General features: G+C 36.8%; 1 protein-coding gene across 2 annotated transcripts in view; it reads right to left on the bottom strand.

Annotated features, from left to right (window-relative positions):
• Window positions 1–5,599, bottom strand: part of syndig1l (synapse differentiation inducing 1-like) — a 34,500-nt gene extending 28,901 nt beyond the window's left edge. The window contains exon 1 of one of the 2 annotated variants that reach the window (XM_057353740.1): window positions 4,932–5,599. The gene's annotated coding sequence lies outside the window, so the exon portion shown is untranslated. The remainder of the gene's footprint in view (window positions 1–4,931) is intronic. The other variant, XM_057353741.1, reaches the window with a different exon arrangement.
• Between the last annotated feature and the right edge of the window lie 16,927 nt (window positions 5,600–22,526).

The raw sequence follows: 22,526 nt of genomic DNA, 5'->3' as shown, positions 1-22,526 counted from the left end.
CATGCAGAGAAAAGTTTAATGACTTAAGACTGAACTCGGGACAGACAGGTGCTCGGCAATGGGAAGGCAGCCATGCAGTTAACTCAATGATGTCTGTGGAACCGAAAGCCATAGCTGAATTGTGAAGACTCTTATTTGGAACTGTGCTATAAATAATGCAGATTGAGGCTTTGTCGCTGTGTGTTGAGCGATTTTAGGTGTCAGTCTGAGAGAATAGGTTTTTAAACAATTCGCAGTTACAAAGGAAAAAACAAAACAGATCCTTTTCCACTAAGCGGATAAATCTAAAAAATCTGTTTATCAGGCAGATTTTAATTAACTTTCGCTGCCGCCTCATGGCACACAGTGACAACCCTGTAAATAGGCGGCCCGGGAGGTAAAGCAGACAGTTATTCTAATACAATACAATTCCAAACATGCCCAATGACCCCTTCAGAGAGAATAACTTGCCATCCAGTTTTCAATAGTGGGAGAAATGTAGTGCATCTTCAAAGATCATTTTTTGCTCATGTTGTGCTGGCCAATATGATGGTCATCTTACATTTATGCATTTGGCACCATATTGTACATGCAGCATCACATTGAAGCGAAAGTTTTTCAGTTAGGCTACCACTGCACAATTGCGTAGAAGCACGCAATTCACAGTCGGACATTATTAATTCATTTTGTGAGTGAATGTGTCATAAAATGAGTCTACAGCCTGTTATGTTAACTTAAAGTGATATTTCACCCTAAAATGAAAACTTTGTCATTATTTACTCATTACACACATTCCCAACCGGTTTGACTTTCTTTTTTCTGAACACAAAAGATTTTTCAGAGAATGTTGGTAACAAACAACATTGGGCTCATTTACTTCCATTGTAAAGACACAAAAACACTGAGACATTTCTCAAAATATCTTCTTTTGTGTTAAACAGAAAAAGAGTCAAATGCAGATTTAAATAAATTATATAAATAATTAAATGATGACAGAATTTTTATTTTGGTGAACTATCCTTTTAATACGGCAGCCCAGATCCATGTAACAAAATAGTTTTTACTGATATGACCAGATTGTTTTTAAATTTTTAATAACATTTTTAATGAGGAAAAACACTCACTTTCTTCCATTAATTTAAATAATAGATGTCTTTTAGGTTTGTTAAAAAAAATGCTGATGCTCTTTAACAGAGAAAATCAGTTTTACCCATACATCTAAATCCTGTCACACTGCAACTCTTTTGATTTTAGAGAAAACAGCATGTGGCCATGGTGGTTGGTATACTGTACACCCTCTTCATCATTAATCTGTGATTAAAATAGCAAGACAATAAGATAGAAAGCAGATTATTTCCTATCTTTTAATTTGATTTGTGCTGATGCTTCTGCGTATTGTCAAATGTAGGATCATTCATCAAGGAGTGCTGACTCCACTGCTCGGAGAGGTTTTTGAGCTCTCCCAATTCTCAATACACGTTTCGACACAGTCAGCATCTACTACAAGCGCGTTGTCCCAGCTCAATAATATTACTCTATCAGAGCTAACCAAAGCTTATTCAGTAGAGATCAAATTATGAATGTATTATTGGTTATTCTTAGACTTTTCATACTTTGAAGCTTGTATTAAATTGCTCGGCAAGTGCAGTCTTTTCATTGTTGACATTGTATAATGAAACGGGAAGCTTTGGCGATACATTTAAAGGAATAGTTCAGCTTCAAAATGAAAATTTTGTTATTATTTACATGCCCTCCTGTCATTTCAAACCTGTAGGACTTTCTTTCTTCTGCAGAACACAAAATAAGATATTTTGAAGAGTGTTTGTAACAGAAAACCATTGGTCCCCATTGGTTGTGTCCATACAATAGAAGTCAATGGTGACCAACGGTTTTTTGTAACCGACATTTTTCAAAATATCTTATTTTGTGTTTTGCAGTTGAAAGAAAATCGCACAGGTTTAAAATGACAACAGGGTGAGTAAATGATGACAGAATTGTAATTTTGAAGGTGAAGTATTCCTTTAATGGCCTAAATTGCATTTAGCTACATCACAACCATGAACCATGGAGTTTGCTACTTGCGAATTGGCTGCGGGTGGTATTAAGTGGCGACACATTCTCATTCTAGAGCCTAGTGGGATGTTGGGCATATGATGTGACAAAACTCTATGTAGTGCAAGATTTCAAATGCTTAATTTAACTAAAACTGAACCGTATCAACACCAGCATACAGCCAGCTCACACGCACAGAAAGTCTCATTACTCTTCCCAGTTTGAATGCCTTTCCATCTCTCTCCGCATTGATTCCTGGTCAGTTTCGACCTGCATCTTCTATAAAGTGTCTGATGCAGATACATTCCTCACTCCAATCGGCTTCTTGTCATCCTTTCTCGATCCTCCCATAAATAAAACAAGTATCTATTTGTGCTGAAACAGACTAGGGGTACTGATTGAATTGTGTGCATGGACCTCTTATACAAGGATGGATCCTAACTCAAGATATTAGGCCCATTAAGTTTTGTAATGTGAAAACGTAATGTACCGTCTGATAGCGTTATTAAGTGTTATTTTTGTGTAATTAAAATGAGGCCATGCTACACTTGCCAAACTCTTAAGTATATATCAATGTGAGCTGCGTTCGCATGGCAGAGCAGACCTAATTTCTATTTCTGCTATACTATATGCTTGTAATCTGCACCATAACCCCTTGCAATTGAAGACAGATAAAATCCCTCAGGTTCTAACTGTCAGTGGAGCCCTGGGGATGTGATATTTTACACAAGTCTTGCTTGTCAGAAAGAGCTATGGCCTAGCCTGCAAAACATTTAAGTATTGATGTGTATTTTTATAGCTAAGAGGTCAGAAAGTAAGAACAGACTTTAAAGCTATGATGATTTTAAATAAGTTGTGGGAACCCTTTTATTTATACAACTTGAGTGTTAGAAATGTTTTAATTTGAACATTGCACTTTATACACATTTAATTCACTGCATAATTACATCATTTCACACGACAGTATCATAATTACCTTTGTTGAAACATTTATACAGCACAGTCTTCTATGATTCATGTTTTCATTCATTCAGCTCAGAATAAAAGAGTTTGTCTCAAAAAGACAAACTGCCTCAAACCTATTTAACCAACGATATTCACTAAACACAACAGAGAAGTTTGCATATTTATCTAGAGACCTTTTTTTTACAACTTACAATAAACAAAAATCTTTGCACTAAATTAAATTTTTAATCACTCTCTGTTGCAGAGAAAGTTGTAAAGAGACTTTCTCTTGAGACGCTTATGCTCTACCTCTTAAAATGGTGATCATGGCAACAACTATTTAGCTTTTAATCAAGACCATGGTGTGTGCATCTGTGTACTGATTTCTAGCAACACCTGTTAGTTGTACCTATATCACACATCAAGGTCAGATGAGTCTGAAAAGCACCCGTATAGAGGAGGTATATACAGTACAGTTAGAGCAAAAGGCTGTTTAGCTTTTATTATAAATAACCTTATTAGAATTCACCGCCCACACAGATTCACTGCAGTATTGTGGTGTCAGTCATATATTCATATCACAATTCTATTGAACACTACTGGAAATGAAGATGAAACTATATGTCTTATATCCAATATAACACATTCCACAAAAGCTTTCCTCTGTTATTAGTCATAAATGCACATCACCGTTTACAGTAACGGCTATTTCTTCATAAACTCAAATATGAAATATGGGGGGGGTTATAGAGTTCTCTTACATGTTTAACCACCTTGCCCAAAATTTTCTCAGAGGATCTTAAAATAAGGAAATTGGGATCATTCTCATCCTTAGCAATTTATGAATCATGGTTCAATTCAGTCTGAACTACACGCTTCTAAGAGAAGCACAATCTGCTTTTATTCCTCATTGATTACACCACCTTCCTCTTTGCACCAAGGTGCAATCAAATTCCCCTGTCTGTGTTTTCGTCAATTAACCCTTATGAGTCTCAATGCTTCTGAATTCTAATAGTACACAGACTGCACACGCTTTAGTGTACTGCATGGGCAACATGACTAATGGAAACTTTTGTTAGTCATGCACTTTAATCGCCCTGTACACAAAGCATGAACAAGACAAGGGTGCAATTTCTCAGACAAAAACGCAGTAATTTGCTTCTTTTATTTCCAAGATGGTTTTACTCATCCACCTTGTGGGTGAAGGGAAAAATCAGAGCGTGAAGATTAAAGAACAATTGCTTTTTTAAAGTGCTTTCCTCTCTTTGATGACAGTGAATAATTACAGGGTATCCATTACAGTACACTATTACTGTTCATCTAACATAGAGAAAAACAGAGGAGAGAGAAGAGACAATTTTATATGGAATTACATGTTATTAAGCTATACTGTTATTCACAAGTACATATAAGGTCAACATTATGATCTTGACTAAATACAGTTGCTTTACAGTTGCTAGTTCTTGCTTTGCTTACATATACATCTGGACGTTAACTGGACAGTGTTGTGGACATCACAGATAGGTGTAGACTCTTGTTGCATTCGCTGAACTCGCAAAACTATACGCGCAAAACAATGAAGATTCACCTATCATGCGCGCAATGCAATAAGAATTCATTTAAATTACAAGTAATAAATGCTTACTCTGAGTTTTTTAACAGTGTAATATAAAACTTTTCTCTACAGAGCGCAATCTTACAAGAGCCTAAAATTACTTACAATAATGTTTGAAATGGATATTTAAAAACGTAACACGCTCTGGCCAAACGTTTATATTTGTCAAATAAACTTAGCCAACATTACGCATACATTAATCGTTATATTGCCAAGCTAACAAATACCCCGATGCTGTGAATAGGGTACATTGATCAGTTCTTTAATTCTGTCAATTTCACGTTGATGAAACAAAGACTGTGATCAATCGCCTATTCGGCCATGTACATATATGTCTTACCTCAGGTCTCCAGGTGTCCGGCTTCAATAATGTCCTCATCCGATCTGATTCAATTACAAATTGACTATGGGCTGGATTTCCACAGAAATGTCAAACCATCTGATTCCGTGTCTCGCATTGCATAAGCCAGCGATGCGCTGGTAAACTCGGTAAACAATACCTCTGGTTTCTAAGGATGGTCACGGGCACCAAAACAATGAACAACCTCATAAACGCGAGTCCTTGGTTCTGAAGCAGTTCTTAAGCAACAGATTTCGGAATTGACTGATGAAAACAAGTGAATTACTGTCAGCAACACTGAACCTTTAAAACACTATGGCTGTTGGCTGCACCGCACCTCAAAGTAGTTGCGAGCTGATGCCTTCGGAGTGGTCTGGCATTTCCCCGTCACATCACCTGGACAGCACCGCGTTCAGGAAGGTGTCCGAGAAGTTATCCAAAACCCCGTGCAAACCTCTTAAAACACAGTTTTATCTGCCCGTATGCTTTTAACCGGGTAATTTCAAAGACAGAGTCGCGTTAGTCTGCTAAAAGCACTTCGTGAAAATTCCTCAAGAGTAAGTGTGCATCGATGTGAGAGATAAAGCAAGACACTCTTAATAACTGAGTAGCCGTGTCTGTCGTAAGAGGAGTGGACGGACTTTCGGATGCACGCCCCTGCAAACAGGACACGATTTATGACTTGCGCGCGCGCGTCACTGTGGTACCTGACAATATCTCCCAGCCAATATATGCGTTTGCGTGGAACAGTTTCCTTAAAGATTTTAGGATGTTGACGAAAATTATTACAGTCATATTTAAACATTATATAGTATTTATGCATGTATTTATTTTTAGTTGTTAGGGTCCAAAAAACTGAGTGTAGAGTGACATGAAGAAGAAAACCAATCAATAAAAAGTACATGATTGGTCAGTGTCTTTGAAGAGTATGTCTGACTGACTTAAAAATATTTTTAAATGGCATTCATTTAAAGGAATCTTCAAAAAGAAGCTTTCTAGATTTTGTCCAGCTGTCTACATATAAATAATGTAATGAAAAAATTGTATGAGGCTCTATAAAAAGTAAGAATTAGATGGGCATAAAAGACGAGAGAAATGCTGTCCGGGTGCAGGAATGATGTCCTTTCATCCAACATCACCATTTGAATTCCCATCAGAAAGGGGAAAAAGAAAAAAGGGGGTTAACAACTGACACATAGACAGCTATAGCTGAACAGCTTGTAGATGTCAAAGCTCAATGGATCATTTCTGGAGAAAAAGAAGACGGGGAAAAAAGGAACAGAAAGGGGATTGTCATTTTTAACTTGCTAAGTTGAATGTGTCAGTGTGCATAAAAAGGCTGTTTTAATTCAGCAGTTAAGCCCTGGGTGAAAAGCAAGCGATTTAATAGACTCTAGCCTTTTGTGGTGGCATGTGTCCATGCTTTGCTCCTCTTTCCTAAAAATGCTCATAGCAAACAGCTGCTCTACCTTGCTTTAAACCCCTCATCAATCAGAACGTCTCCCACGCTACCTGCGGCTCGCAGAAAGCTAGGCAGCGTCATTTCACTCTCCCCTTCTGCTGTTTACGGTGTCATTTATTTTGAGGTTTTTTGACTTTCTCCTTGTGTCCATTTCGCTTGGAAAGAGGAGGGCGGTTATACCTGCAGGCTTAACTTAAGCTTCCGATGAGCTCTAGATTCAATTTATTTCAGCTGAAATTACTTCAATCCGTTTGCCACAGAACATTAGAGCTGTAAATGAATATCCTAAGGGCACACACACTTTTTGGGGGTCCATCTGGAAATAGGCATCAGAAAAATAGAACAATTTTGTGAATAATGCGAAGCCCTGGTCTGTCGTGCCTCTCTTCACGGTTTTTCGAATAACTCTAACAAACACTATTTTGCACGTTCCTGAATGGGATACAAAGAGCTATGTAAAAGTTTACAGCCATTACAGTTGGACAGACTCTTTAAGGATGTGTTTTCTCTGAAGCAGGGATTGCTTTTGACATTGATATGGTAGCCAGTGACGGGAAGAAATGTTTCGCTTTCGGCTGGAAAGAACTCAAGAGGGAAATGCAAAAAAGCAAAAGGTTTACAAGTACTACACATAAAAGAAAACGGGGTACTGTGTATTGTTGTTTTGGGCAATAGTGAATCACAAGTACCATTCCATGTACAATGTAAGAAGCATGCAAAAATTCTGTATAACCTGACTTTTTATATACTGTCTAAAAACAGACTCGTCTCTTTTAACTTGGACAACATTTGTGGTATATCTCCAAGTCAAACATAATACTCAAACACATCTATGAATTGTGGAGTTTAACATAGTTCCACATTTTGCCCTGAAGTAGTTTTTTATTTCGTAAATGAAACATGTCAAACCACAAAGAATTTAATCAAGAGAAAACCTAAAACTCCTTTGAATTCCATTGCCAAATTCCTTTTTGAAGCCGGTAAACACGTGCAATAAAGGATATAAGACCTCATGGTTTAAGTAAGGGTGGTTTGAGGCTGTCACACCTGAAAGTGTTCTCCAGCATATCTCAAATTTCAGCTGTGGCCAAACGGTTTCTGGTCCACTTGTCATGCAGACAAATGTGCTCTTTTTGACAAGCTTTTACCAGACATCCATTGTTTTAAAGTTGTTTTGATTGCATTTGTATCGCGCCAACAAACTAATTCAATACTGTCCAGAATGGCCTTATTTAACCAGGCAATATTCAGATATTTTCAGAATTCACTTTCACATTTTCATCTGTCGTGTACAATTCATTAAATAAACATGATTTGTTTCCCTTTGATAAACAGCAACGCTAATCTGTCATTATGTTCCTTTTGTTTAGATTTTGATCCTAATTGGCAAAAAAAATCTTTTAATATTCAATTATTCAGTCTTCTGGCAACCATCATGCACTGAAAAAAATGAGATGTAGCATTAGCAGAATGAATGAATTATTTTACAGCTTGAATTTTGAAAGAGGCAACAGACCTAGACTAAACCTTTCAGAGACCCTGTGTGAAATTATGTGACAGTTCATGTCAGATTACTGGGTACATGGTGTTATCACAGACTCCTGCTTCTCTTTTGCTCCCTAAAAGCATCCATATTCATGACAAGGCTAAATATACAGTACATGTACCATCTCTCTGCTCGGCAGAAGAGGAGCTATGGGATCAAAGCCAATATGGGTGACTCCAGTTAGGAATTCAGGGCCTTCGACTGTATTTTGGTGTTGCCCTGTTACATTTTAAATAATAGCATTTACAAATTGTTGTGGGCTCCTGGGATCAGTTGACCCTAAAATTAGCAACACCTTTACCCCATTAGCTTCGGCCCTACAGGTGACCTCAAGGTGGTGGGCACTTGCGAGCATAGCAGGAGTTTTTCCTCAAAATGGATGTGTCGGTGAGGCAGATTAGAGGCTGCTCTCTGTGGATAAGCTGATGAATAGCACAAGCTCCAGGGCAAGTTACTGCTGGATGCATCTGAGTGCCGCCACATGGGCAAGAGTGCCACAATTGACCACAGAGACACTGAAATAAGTGCAGCCTATAAAAACGAATAATCAAACTGGTCACTGAAACAATCATTTTGCATTATGCTTGCTGAAATGTAGATAAATAATTACTGTTCTATGCAATAATAGTAAAATTAAGGGCCCAGAACATTATAAGGCTAGCTCACATGTTCACCACCACCGGATCCAAATGGCACAGTACTGAGCCATCTCTGAAATAGGCACATTGGACAACTTTATACAATACACCTCCCGTGCACAATTGAACTATTTGTTATTTAGCAATTTCATTATTCTCAGTTGGATATCATTACCCAATTTATACTGTAAAGATGTTAAGTTTTATGTTGTATATAATATACAGTGTTGTCTAAGCCAGACTACATTGCTCATGGTAATAGTTAAAGCATTAACAATTGGCAAAACATATGATCGGATTAGTTTCGCATCTTAAGTTGGCTCATCTGCCGAATCTTGATAAACTTTGTATGCGTTGTTCAATTCTGCTGCTCTGATAAGAGGTGAGCTAATAATTCACATTTGCTACACTATTAGACACATCAAGACACATCCAATTTCCCAGTGTGTATGCTGTTAGATTTAATAAAGAATATTATCAGTACAAGTGCCGAGCGGTTAATTAGGGTGCATAGCCCCTATTGTCTTTATTTAAAAAAAATGTATTTTGGTTGGGAGTTTATGATTTATAGAAGAAAATATGTAAAGTCTGGGCACAAATTGACCAATTTTGAGGTCTCGTATTCAAACCCTCTAGCACCACAGCTGCTCATTTTCAACAATGTCTTCCATTTACAATTTCTAAGTTTTTGGTCAACAGTATAATTATTTTTTTTTAAATGACATTTTAGAAATCATAAACATAATCAATATCTTAATTGCTTTCTTGTTAATTGTCAGTCATGTAGTTTGAAAACCAAAACTTTTGGATCAAACTGCAGCAAATTGAATCCAGTCTTCACAAAAATTTCCTCTAGAAGATGTTTGTATCAAGTCACACATTAGTTATTAGTTATGAGACACATTAGTTATTTTTGAGTTTTAGTGAGAGTAACTGTATTCTAAAGCACTGTGGCCGATATAAAACAAATGCAATTAAATGTGTAATTGAGAGACATACAGCAAATTGGTGAAACTAAATGAACAATTATTGTGTATTTCGTGCCTAGTTAGTAACAGACTTGAACGTATGAAGAGGCCCACACATGATGTTATATTAATTGTGAGCAGCTAAACATGGCTTAATATGAATAAAATATACCAATTTAAATACAATATTGATACAATTTTTGTATCTCATCCACCTTACACGACCCATTTTACTATGGCCGTATTACATTAAGTGACAAATTCCTGCTTTACATCTTAGTGGCATTTTTATGAATAAAATGCTAATGTGCTGTATGGCGGCCAAACAGAAAAAATATCGGCCATTTGTAAATATATCGGCCGATGCCTAGAATTAAAAACTTCCATATATCGGCCGCAGCTGTCAGAAGATGAGTGGAAGAACCCAGATGCAGGCAGGCAATGACGGTGTTAACAAATAAGATTTTATTCTTTAACAAAGACAGAAACAAAAACACCCACAATGGGGAAAAACTAAACTGAGAGAAATACAACAAACAAAAACTTCCCACGAGGGGGCAAGACAAAAACCAAAGAACACTAAAAACAACTCACTTAACAAAACAGGTTAACGGACAGGACAAGGCAAGGCAAGGCTGAGACGCGGGGTCAAAACGAAACACCAACATAGTAAATCCATAGAACAGGTGAGCACAGTACACGCACAACAAACGTAATACACGAGCACAGGACAAAGAAACAAGAGGGTATATATAGGGAACACAAACGAGGGATAACGAGCAAGGGCAGGTGTGGAACATCAAACACTCAGGGAAAGATAACAAGGAAACGAGAGGAGCGGGGCCAATGACGAGACACTGGAGAGAATGCATATTATTGTCAAAAGAACAATATGTTTCTCTCCACACCTAACCAAAGACTTTGTCATGGCTCTGCTACAGGACCAAGAAAAACATGACTAAATGAAGCAGAGCCATGACATCAGCATTATATCGGTCTATCACAAAAATTATTAACAAACATACACTTTTTTTGTCCTTTCACCTGTGTGCCATTCACCATTCACTTATAAGGACAACAGCAGTTTCTCAGCACTGTTTTTGGCAACACACCAAAGCTGCAGTTGGTGAGGCACAGTGGCTACAGATCTTGGTTTGTACTGAGAAGGTTACAAAGGTTGATATCCGCATAGGGGGGTATTGCCGTACTTTAGTTTCTAGTGATTTTGAATCATGCATAATGGGCTTAGCCCCTCCAATTGCTGCTTGCAGCTCTGCTTTTCCGCTTCTTAAACCATGTGGATATTGTGATTGTGAAACATTTGTTCCCTTTTCATGAACAAATTGTCTATTTCCAATTCTCTCAGTTACCAATAAAGCTAATCAGCTAATCAATTGACCATTCCACATGAAACAATGGCAATAGATGTTTGTTTTCATGAAGATGATGATGTATGGTTAACCTTTCCATTGCAGTGAAACATGTGTAAAATGGCACATTTGGAATCAATATTGATTAGCAGGGATGGCACCTGAGCAGAGTTAATTTGAAAGCAAGATAAGCATAGAAAAAAAATTTGCTTCATATAATGATGGTCTGTTACATCATCTATTGCTTCTGTATTTCATAAGCTCGATATACTGAAAATATACAGTAGTTCACAATGATACCTAAATTGTTTCTATAACAAACAAATGGATTTTGGGTGTACTTTCAGATTACAGATTTCATCCAAAAAGGAAATGAGTAGGTGAAAAACAGCATACAGATGGGCCATTTGGGCACCCCTGACCAGTCTAAAGAACAAACCAATTATGAATCTTCTGAACATTGGCGGTCTTGTTATGAAAGAAGTTACCCAGCGTTCCATATTTGCATGCTTAATAGCCAAGTTTTTGGAAAAAAATGCATACAAAGAGCGTATGTGTAGAACAGATTGCTATATTATAATTATGGCCCTTTAAATGTCTGTCTTTTAAAGTTAATGCTTTGACTACGCCATTAACTCTCAAGCACTCATGAAAGGAATTAGACTTCACACCCAGTGAGCTTTATCAAGCCAAAACAAAGATGAAGTCTTTTGGGTTTTATCGACCTATGTAAAGGTGAGCTTTACAAAGAAATCGAAATTGCAGAAGTCCATTACCATCCCTGCGTCAGTCTTCGTATTTTGATAATCACAGCCTCAAGGCTCTGAATCGCAGCAAGATTACTAATAAAGAACATGTCAGCCTTGTCAAATTGACTGCAGAGATAATTCTGCCTCTTGTGGATGGAGATACAGTGAATATTATAAATGAAAGTCTCAATCAATGGTACAGCATTGACAGCACTGGGCATACTTTAGGTGTTTTGGGGTTTAACCTACTCTGACCTGCAACCTTGTTTATATTCATTTTATTCAAAAATCAATGTGTCAGTGGATTTTTAGATGCCTTTGTGACGTCATAGGTCTGTGGTTGGTATCGGCCCAAAAAAGGGATGTTTTTATGCAGTCTTTACTGTACATTGCTCCCATCCATGCATACTCCTTATCTCTTCACCATCGATTTTTGGTGCAGCCAAAACAATGGAATTGTGGATGTACTGTATGAAGCTATGTGCCTCAGGTTTCTCCCTCAACTTTTTGAACAGGTGTTATTGGACTGACCTTAATCATATTCTCACAGTTAAACCTATGATGAGGCACATTCTCTTGCTGCAGAATGAATCTCTCTGTAGTCTGTATGCCTTTACAAAGATACATAAAAAGCAAAGCCAGAAGCTCTGACCTGGGAGTTTACACACCCATGGACATCAGGCTTGGGCCTCATCACCTTTGTGAAGGCCGTCGTGAAGGTATTCTGAAATCCTTTACTGGGGTTCAGGAAGGCTTTTACATTCTTTTCTGTCAGCTACAACACTAAAGCACGTTGTAAGACATGAAGTAGTTCTGACCGTAGCTGTTTTGTGAATTTCACAACATTTATTTGAGGTGAGACATGATGTTTCTTAAAATCTCTTATATGAAGTCTGGCTTGTTTAGCCATTTGGGGCCAAGAGGCTACATGTCTATTTTCTGAATGTTTTCTCTTGCCTAGACAATTGGAATAGGAATTGATCCTCTCAATTTCCCAGGGGCATATTTCTTTCGCTATCTAAATTAAAATCTTAAATTCACATTATCATTAACTGAATATACTTTCTTTTTAAAGTGTTAAAGTGGATATACAGTGGAGTTCACATGTCTTAAATCCACATGATGAGCAGGGATTAAAAATCTAATTTATATCCATTCTAGATTTATTCAGAAAGGTTTTGTTATTACAGCAGCTTTGCTGATAATATTATTTAGAATAGAATTATTACATTATTTCCAATAAAAAAAGAAAATATAAGAAATTGAAGTTTGTTGAAGAACTAATAAACTACATTGCTTAGCTTTCTTTTACTACACTAACCCAAAGCACTATATCAAACTCGTTGTTCTTAAAATTAGGATTCTTGCCTGCACAATGTAAAACTAAACAACAAAGTATGCCAGTTATTGTATTTGACTAACTCCCTTGTGTTCTTTTTGAGCCACAGTGAACTTGTGAAATTACTTTTAACATACAGTTCCATTTGAGTGGTTATATCATAATGTGAAAAAAACACATTATGATTAAAAGCAGAGTGTGAGCAGTTTTTCTTTAAAGATGTCTGTTTGTGTACTATTGTAAGATATTAGGCATTTCATTTTATTCTGGTTTTATTGTCTGCAGAGTGTTACCAGATACTCCAATATGCAAAACAAATTAAATTAAAAGCAAGCCTGCTATATGTAACTACATTACAACTTTTTTTGTAAATTATCTCAAGTTAACGGCTCATTGCAGAATATTCCTAATTATTATTTATTTATTGAAGCAAAAGGAGATGTGTTTAAGCCGTGTCATCCTTGAGCTGTGCTGCTGAATTCAACACAACAAATCTCCACTTTCATTTCTTAAATTGACCTAATTTTTCTTTCCTCTGGTATGGAGCCAGAAATATGACAAAACAATCTGAATTTGAATTTCGTAAATCTGAATTATTGACAAGTGTTTTTTAACAAAACTGAATATTATATGGGAGTTAAAATAGTTTTGAATTAGATTTTGATTTCGAATTTGATTTTTTTACTTGAATATTGAACATTTGAAATTTAACACAATTGCTTTTTTTAAGGTAGAGTTTTATAGGCATGCATTTTCAAACAACATATTTTTTGCTCTGAATTCTTAGATTGCAAATATCCCATTTTTTTTAAATACAGCCTCATGTTTTCAAGATGAAGAAGAAATTCGGAACATCAAATTCAATTTTCTAAAATTCAAAACGCAGAAATTCAGATCGTACAGAAAGTAGGTCAGAGGTCGTCCACAGGGAAGAGTAGAAGATCTCGGAAAAGTCAAACGGAGCACTTTGGCCACAATGGCCAGTTATTTGTTCTTATTATCCAATCAAACTCAAACATGCTGTTTTGGAGAGTGGAACTTCTTACATTGCAATAAAAAGGATTTACATTTTTCAAATTGCGACCACGCCCACAAGACTACACGGGTTGATCGTTTGTTGTTGCTGCAGCATAGCCAAGCTCATACCACTGCAATCTTAGGCAGCTGCCCGGGATGTGTGCGCTCACTGCCTGCGTTTTTGCCTGCTATGCCTCCACTGTTTGCGCTCACTCCCAGCGTTTGCTGTTGGTGCTTTTACCCACAGTGTGCTTAGTGCACGCTCGCTGCTAGCTGCCCCACTATGCGCGCTGGCTTCCAGCGTTTGTGGGTGCATATACATTTAATATATTAGACATGTATACAATTTTTATAAAGAACGTTTGTGGGTCCTGCAAAGTCAATGACATACGTGGCACGCTGCAATAAAAGTTATGTACAACATTTAATGCTACAATAGAGAGAAAATGAATAAACTATGTAAGCTACAGACTGCATTTAGACTGAAATAAAAACTTTAATAAAAAATAGTGTGTAATAGTACTGTTGTCTATTCTTTGGCTAAAGGAATTTTTTTGTCAGTGCAGCCAGCATGCCAGTCGTAAACATTAATCATGTTTAATCAAATCTTATTTTCACTATATTATGAATGGAATTTGATCATAATGGCTGACAATGCCAGATATGTGTTCACAGCTAAAGACTGAACACAGACAAACAATGAGATAGAGAAACGAGGAGAAAAATATAAAAGCTATTGTTGTGTTATTTCTATGTACATTTTTTAAATGACAAAGACTGCAGTTTTAAAGTACTTTTATTCATTTATTTATATGAAGTACAAGTAGCAATGAGGTACAATTAAAACAAAACGATTTTCATTTAGCAAACGAACACACCTCCATCTTAAGCTAATTATAGCCTACTTTGTCAACGCAAAATAAAAAAGCTATCAGTTTATGCGTTTTAGTGAATACAGTCTAAATGAAATAAAAATAAACACATTTTCTATCTACTATACAGTAGCCTGTAAAACGAATGCAGCAAAATGCACCTCGATATTAAGGTATGGCGTTTTCAGTCATATATTATTCAACATATTATTTATAGTGAACTATATATCCACAACAAACTTACATTATATCCTGAGGAATAAATGCTCTCTTGTTATCATTATCAAAATGTTTAATCTGCATGAAACAGAAAGTGCATAACCATACAAAAACACGAACATCATGGTTGCTTTACTGACAAAACGGGAATATAACATAGATCGATAGATTTGTTGGTTCAGCAGAATGTCCAGTCTTTGAATGTGTGGTGTAGTGGTCTGGCACAGCAGTTAGGTTTGTGCTGCTTTCTGACTGACAAAGACTGGAAGCGGCTCTAGTCATAAGAAAAAATCTTTACGTGTGTTGTGTCCAGATTGTTTCAGCTGGTCGTTAAATGTGTCCTGGATCAAAGTTATAGCATTTCAATACTATTACACACTATTTTTTTATTACAAAAGTTATTATTTCAGTCTGTAGCTTACATAGTTTATTCATTTTCTCTCTATTGTAGCATTAAATGTAATAACATAACATGTAAAAAGCATAACTTTTATTGCAGCGTGCCACGTGAAGCGGGTTTCCATGACTCTGGTTTTATTCGCATTTTGAAGTTTCGCATCAGAAACGAGAGATGGAAACGCCAAATTTCGAATTAAAAACCCTTAATTCGCAAAAAGTTTTTACGCTCGCTTGAGGTGGTTTTTCAGTTTTGCGAAAAAGGTTTAATGCGAATAATGGGAGATGGAAATGCATTTGCCGAATAAATTCCTCCAAAAAGCCACGTAATTGCACTATAGTGACGGCGTAACCTGACTAACCAGAGAACTGATCTTGTTACACAGCATGAGAAATGTTGTTACGGTCATTCTTAAATGCCTGAGCAAAGTCGTCAAAGTATTCTGTAATTGCCTCTTAGAACTGTCACAACTGTGTTTCACAAACAGCAGACATCCACAAAAGCACCGCATTTATTGTGTTTGGTAATCGTCTGCTTGCGCAAGTATTATTCTATATGAAAATCATTATATTCAGTGGCTTCTCTTACTTTTCTTACTGATATTTAGTGGCAGTTTATTAGGAAGTGACGGTTGACTATTTGGATGGAAACGATGCTTATTCGAAAATGTTTTATGCGATATTCCAATTTTGCGCATAAATTCGCAACTTTGGATGGAAACCCGGCTATTGACTTTGCAGGACCCACAAATGTTCTTTATAAAAATTGTATACATGTCTAATATATTAAATGTATATGCACCCACAAACGCTCGAAGCCAGCGCGCATAGTGGGGCAGCTAGCAGCGAGCGTGCAGTAAGCACACTGTGGGTAAAAGCACCAACAGCAAACGCTGGGAGTGAGCGCAAACAGTGGAGGCATAGCAGGCAAAAACGCAGGCAGTGAGCGCACACATCCCGGGCAGCTGCCTAAGATTGCAGTGGTATGAGCTTGGCTATGCTGCAGCAACAACAAACGATCAACCCGTGTAGTCTTGTGGGCGTGGTCGCAATTTGAAAAATGTAAATCCTTTTTATTGCAATGTAAGAAGTTCCACTCTCCAAAACAGCATGTTTGGAGTTTGATTGGATAATAAGAACAAATAACTGGCCATTGTGGCCAAAGCGCTCCGTTTGACTTTTCCGAGATCTTCTACTCTTCCCTGTGGACGACCTCTGACCTACTTTCTGTACGATCTGAATTTCTGCGTTTTGAATTTTAGAAAATTGAATTTGATGTTCCGAATTTCTTCTTCATCTTGAAAACGTGAGGCTGTATTTAAAAAAAACTGGATATTTGCAATCTATGAATTCAGAGCAAAAAATATGTTGTTTGAAAATGCATGCCTATAAAACTCTGCCTTAAAAAAAAGCAATTGTGTTAAATTTCAAATGTTCAATATTCAAGTAAAAAAAATTCAAATTCGAAATCAAAATCTAATTCAAAACTATTTTAACTCCCATATAATATTCAGTTTTGTTAAAAAACACTTGTCAATAATTCAGATTGTTTTGTCATATTTCTGGCTCCATAAATAACTGGCTTATAGGTCCAGTGTATGAAATTTAGCGACATCTAGCAGTGAGAATGCGAACTAACCAACGGCTCACTCCACCCCTCACCCCTTCCTTTCGGGGCACTGCAGTGGCTGACACAGGACTGATGTTGTCATATTTTCGCTGCTTTGCTGAAGGAGATAATGTATTTACCAAAACACGCTCTGTAGAGCAGTTTGTCCGTTTAGGGCTACTCTAGAAACAACATGGTGAATTCCATGCAAGGGGATCTGCGGTGTATGTAGTAGGGCTGTCAGGATTTTTAAATAATCGTCTCATTGCGATTGTTTGGCCTCATCGCGATGGTTTCAGATCATCGCAATTATTGCACATCTCTATAGAAGACACTAGGGGGAGCTGTAGTGCATCTGCATATTACATATATTAGTGTATTTATTGTAACTAAAGCATAACCCTTAAAAATTCCTGATCAATTTACTTAATTTACAAGTATTTGGCAGTTGTATTATTGACAGGTAAAAGCCTAAACCTTAAATATATGATACACCAATATTTTCCGATGTATTTACAAGAAAAAAAACATATTTTTTATATTCAGAACAATATGGTCTTTTCAAAGCTGAATCAAAAATGTATGAGAATTAAATGTCAAAGCCCTAAAACAGACAATTAATCGTCATAATCGCAACGATTTACTAGACAATTAATCGTCAGCCAGATTTCATAATCGTGACAGCCCTAGTATGTAGATATAAATAGCTCATTCTAAGGTAATAAAAACATAACGCTTCATTATGTAAGGTCTTTATACACCTCTGAAGACATAGTTATGTATATGATATTGCGTTTCTGTCCATAGATCCTCCAAAAAAACTACACACCTGACCTTTAAAAGTCTTTTTTGGGTGAAAATACTAATGTGCCTATGACTTTTGCACAGTACTGTATATATTGTAAACTTGGTAGAGATGAAGACATCATACAAGATCACTTATTTTCCACCAGGCAGTTGCAATGAGAAACGTGTCCTGTGTCAAAAGAAAAGCTTAAAGTTTGTCTTTAGTTTTCACAGAATGTCAGCAGGCAACCAGTTCCAGTACTGCAAACTCATGGGGCCATACATTTTTTATTTTTTCAATCGATTCAAAAAGAATTTAATGGTCCTGGCATTGATAGAATAGCCTGAGGTCTCACTGTGTTGTTCAAGAAAAAAATTCAAGTGGGAACAGCGTCCTTTATTATTATACTTATGAACATCACAATAAATTATTCTGTGTTGCAGAGGGGTGGTGTAGCCAAACACTAGCAGAGCCAAATCAATAGTAATTTCCTCAATATTACACATTTTTTTCTCTGGGATTCAGATAACTCTCTGGAGCTCAGAGTTCTAGATTTCCTCCTCGTGAATTCATCTAGCATTGATAAGTTTGGTTGTTGGCTCATTACAGCTGTCAAAGAGTAATGTTTGCATAGCTTTCTCAGCACAGTTTCGGAAAAACCACACTGGGTAATCTGTTTCCCAGAGGCTTCTTTCAACCCAGCTCATGTCAGAAGCGTTCAGCGATGTGATGTGATGCTGAAATGTATTTTTAGACACCTGCTCTCTGCAATTGCGAGTGTTCAGTGAATGGAAGGATAAGCTATAAAACGATTCACCCTAACAGTCTCCAGCAACAAGACCATAGGCAATGTTAAAAGTTCAGAATTAGAAATTCAGGCCGTGTAAGTTGCACTTGCAATTTTATTTTTTGTCTTAGTTGGATGTTTTATTTGAATAGGTAAGAGCAACATCTCAGGCACAATCTTACATTGGCTGACGCTTTTGTTTAAAGCAGTCTGCTGCATTCAAGCGACGCATTTTATCAGTGCATGTTTTCCTTTGGGAATTTGACTAATGGATGTAGCTGTCAGACAGTAAATAAATTGCAAATGAAGAATGACCCCTAGCTATGGTAGCTGAGTGCTTCCCTGTATGTTTATCTATTTTTCTTCACATTCCCTTCATTACTTTCCATCTTCTCCATCATCAACTGTAAAGGTCTAGTTCCCTTTGTCATTATGTTTCTGAAAGCTTGGCTCAAAATAGCCTTCCTATTTACCCGTTTCAAGCAGCATGATACAGAAGGAGGTCCTTGTAGAGACATTAAAAGCACAGTGTTCTCCATAAATTGCGCATGTACAGTAAATATGTGGCTGTTTCCGATGACCAAAGTATATCAGCTGCTTTTTTGCTTAGTGGAAGTGGCCCCTGCAAAGCAACAAATAACGTGTTTGTTTTTGTACCCTGGGAATAGAAGATTATTTTATGCAAAATGATTATATATCTGAAAAAGTACAATATGAATATACTGTATATGAACAAAAAAATAGATCCTTTACAAAAAACAAATTCCTCAGAAAATAAGAAATTAAATAGCAAATGACCTTTGGATAAAATGATGATCTTTCTATGTTTTTGTGTACATTTACCAGCAAATAGTAAGGATAAATGAAAGACAAAATGTCAGGGAAATAAAATGTTTTCCTCAGTGTTTTTCTTCGCACATCTTATAAAATTGATCAAGTTTTAGTTGTGGATGCTGATTGGTCAATATCATTTTTATTTGAGCTATGAATAACTGATCATTACTTTTATTGAAAAAATAATCCTGTTACTGTTTGTGTTAGAGATCGATCTCATTAAGGTACTGGTATGCACGTGTGTCCTTATTTTAACTGTGGTAACAGTTTTCTTGGTATCAAACTCATAACCTTCATGTTGGTAGTGCCATGCTCCACCTGTTGAGCTGCAGGTAAACTTTATAAAGTATTTGAAAAGAAATAACGCACTCCAAACAGAGTGGAGCAGTACAAACAGTGGATATTAATGTGGTGATGTGTCTTTCACCCAGACAAGCTAGTCTGTCATGGTGGTCGCAGTGATCCTGCATATTTGCTGCTAAGCTGTTAATGCTGTTTTTCTCTTCTCCCTCAGTCTGTTAACAGCTCCGTATTGATCCTTTCCTTTAATCCGCTCTGAGAAGAAGCAAACACATGAAGATTAAGGCTTTGACCACACCACACAGCTATGGAGCGTCGAGAGATGTACATTGCATCTATTTCCATAAGGCAAAGTCAATTCTTTCTAATTTTTCTCACAAACTAAATCCTAAATAAATAATCACGCTATCAGTTGCCGTATGCAGGATTTAGTTTATATGAGATGCAAACAGACATTTAAAAATGATGATCACACTGCAGTATAGAAACAACTAACTGTTGAGATTATTAAATCAATGGAGCATTTGTTTATTCAATATTATACCCTCTGTAAATAATGCAAATGAAAGAAATAAAAAATGTACCATTTCTAAACTGTCAGCTTGTACACTGAGCTAAAGGGAGAATGTTTTTTATTAAAGAATGTATCATCAGGGCCAGAGAAGCACAGTATTGGTTTAATACTGAGGACATTTATCAAATGTAAAGGATCATTTCCCTAACTGAGACTGCAATAACAACTGTAGGCCTATCATTTAACTTAATTTAACTGCTTTCTCGTCCCCATTGCTTTGAGTATTCTAGACCCATTGGGGGAAAATCAGTTGAATTGCGGAGGAAGAGATTGTGGCCACTGACTGTGCCGTTTGTTTGCACATGTAGTCTGATTTGTTATTTAGCGCAGATTCACTAAACAAATTATGCAAATCAGGTAATGGCTGAAACAGAATCTGAATTAAACAATGCCTTACAGGGTTTACATTAGGTTTAATATATATATATATATGTTGTATTATAAATCCTTTAAATGTGCTGTTGTGGTTTCGGCCAAAAACTCCTGACAAAAGTGTTTTTGGAAGTCATGGCGACTGTTAAAAACACATTAGACACCACTTACACGCTTTAAATGTAAGTGTTACTTTTTCCTGTCAATCCATCTGCATTTTGACTGTTGAGAGTGCACTGTCGCTTTAATTAAGCATGAGCAGCGAATAGACTCAACGCCGAAATGATCCCTGCACTGCTGCTAACTGTGCGTTCACACCGCCGCCGTTCGAGAGCATCAAAGTGGCCGGAAGTCATTCATTTTCAATGTGAGCCGGCAGCGAGCAGCGACGTGTCTTGGCCATTGAGGGCTTTGAGGAGAGTTGAAATCAAGTCAATTTTATGGTAATGAGCTATGACGCGGTTCGGTGGCAACCAATCGGAACGTAGAAGTCCACAAATCTTTTTACAGCGTTGTTGGCAGGGTGGCCAGAGCGATTTTTGATGCTCTCGACGGCGGCGGTGTGAACGTACGGTTACTCGTCGCCTGCGCGCGGTATAAATGCTGATGAAATTACGGTGTGAAACTGGCATAAGATGTTGTCACGTTTTCGCTTCTTTGCCAAAGAAGATAGCGAATTTAGGAAACACGCTCTGTAGATAGAAATAGCTCATTCTAAAGTAATAAAAACATAACGCTTCATTATGTAAGGTCTTTAATACACCTCTGAAGACATAGTTACTGTGTATGTATATTATATTGCATTTCTGTCAATATATACTCCTAATCTTCCACATTGCACCTTTAAAATCCATTCACTGCAGAGGCATGTTGTGTGACAGGTATGTTAAATTTAGGAAATATACAACACAAGGATCATCACAACAGATGCTTTTTAATAAATGTTGACAGACAGGTACTTAGAATATAAGAAGCTAATTATTTATTTTGTGAGTAACTAACAATCCAATCAACCTAGTTCGTGATTTTACCTCGAAATTGAACATATCTGACACAAAATGGCAACTTCAAAACTTCATTTCAGTGCCTGGTTTCCAGCTGTTTTTTGCTTTCACGAGTATGTAAAAAGAATGCTTGTTAAATCTATTTGTTCAGTCACACAACAGACCTTTCCCATTTAGGTTTGTTTATGTGTTTTCGCAACATTTGAGCTGAACATTAACGCCGTTCTGTTTTTGCAGTTTCCCCTATTAAGGGCAGCCTATTTCAGGATGTATGACTAAAGGCCTGTTCATAACAAAAACAAAAACTATATTGGCATTCACAGCAATGGACAGTAGCATTATTTTTTATCCATGCTGTTGTTTCACCGTCACAAATGTGTAAGGCCTTTAAACTGGAAAGGATTTTGATTGGCTGTCAATGTTTTATTGTTTATCAACTGGACAAAAATCCTCTGAATGTGATCCCAACGATATCAATCCTGTATCATCAGCAAACAGAAATAATTAAAATATTGTCTTTTTAACAGAATCGCTGTTCACAATCAGTAAAACATTAAAGGTGGTCCAGCAACACTAAAAATCTATTTAGACAAAAGTTCAAAATGTTCATATTGTAGAGGATACTGTTGTTTTTTACAATTGTATTTTAAACACATCAAGGCAGCTTTTGAGTGAATGCCCAGGTGGTATTAAACACATTTACCCTACTGAGCCTACTGATAATTTGCTTATGGGGTGAACACATGTGGAAA

Source organism: Triplophysa rosa, linkage group LG15 (genome assembly GCF_024868665.1).
Source record: "Triplophysa rosa linkage group LG15, Trosa_1v2, whole genome shotgun sequence".
NCBI classification, from domain to species: domain Eukaryota; kingdom Metazoa; phylum Chordata; class Actinopteri; order Cypriniformes; family Nemacheilidae; genus Triplophysa; species Triplophysa rosa.
This window is presented reverse-complemented; position numbering and strand designations above follow the sequence as displayed.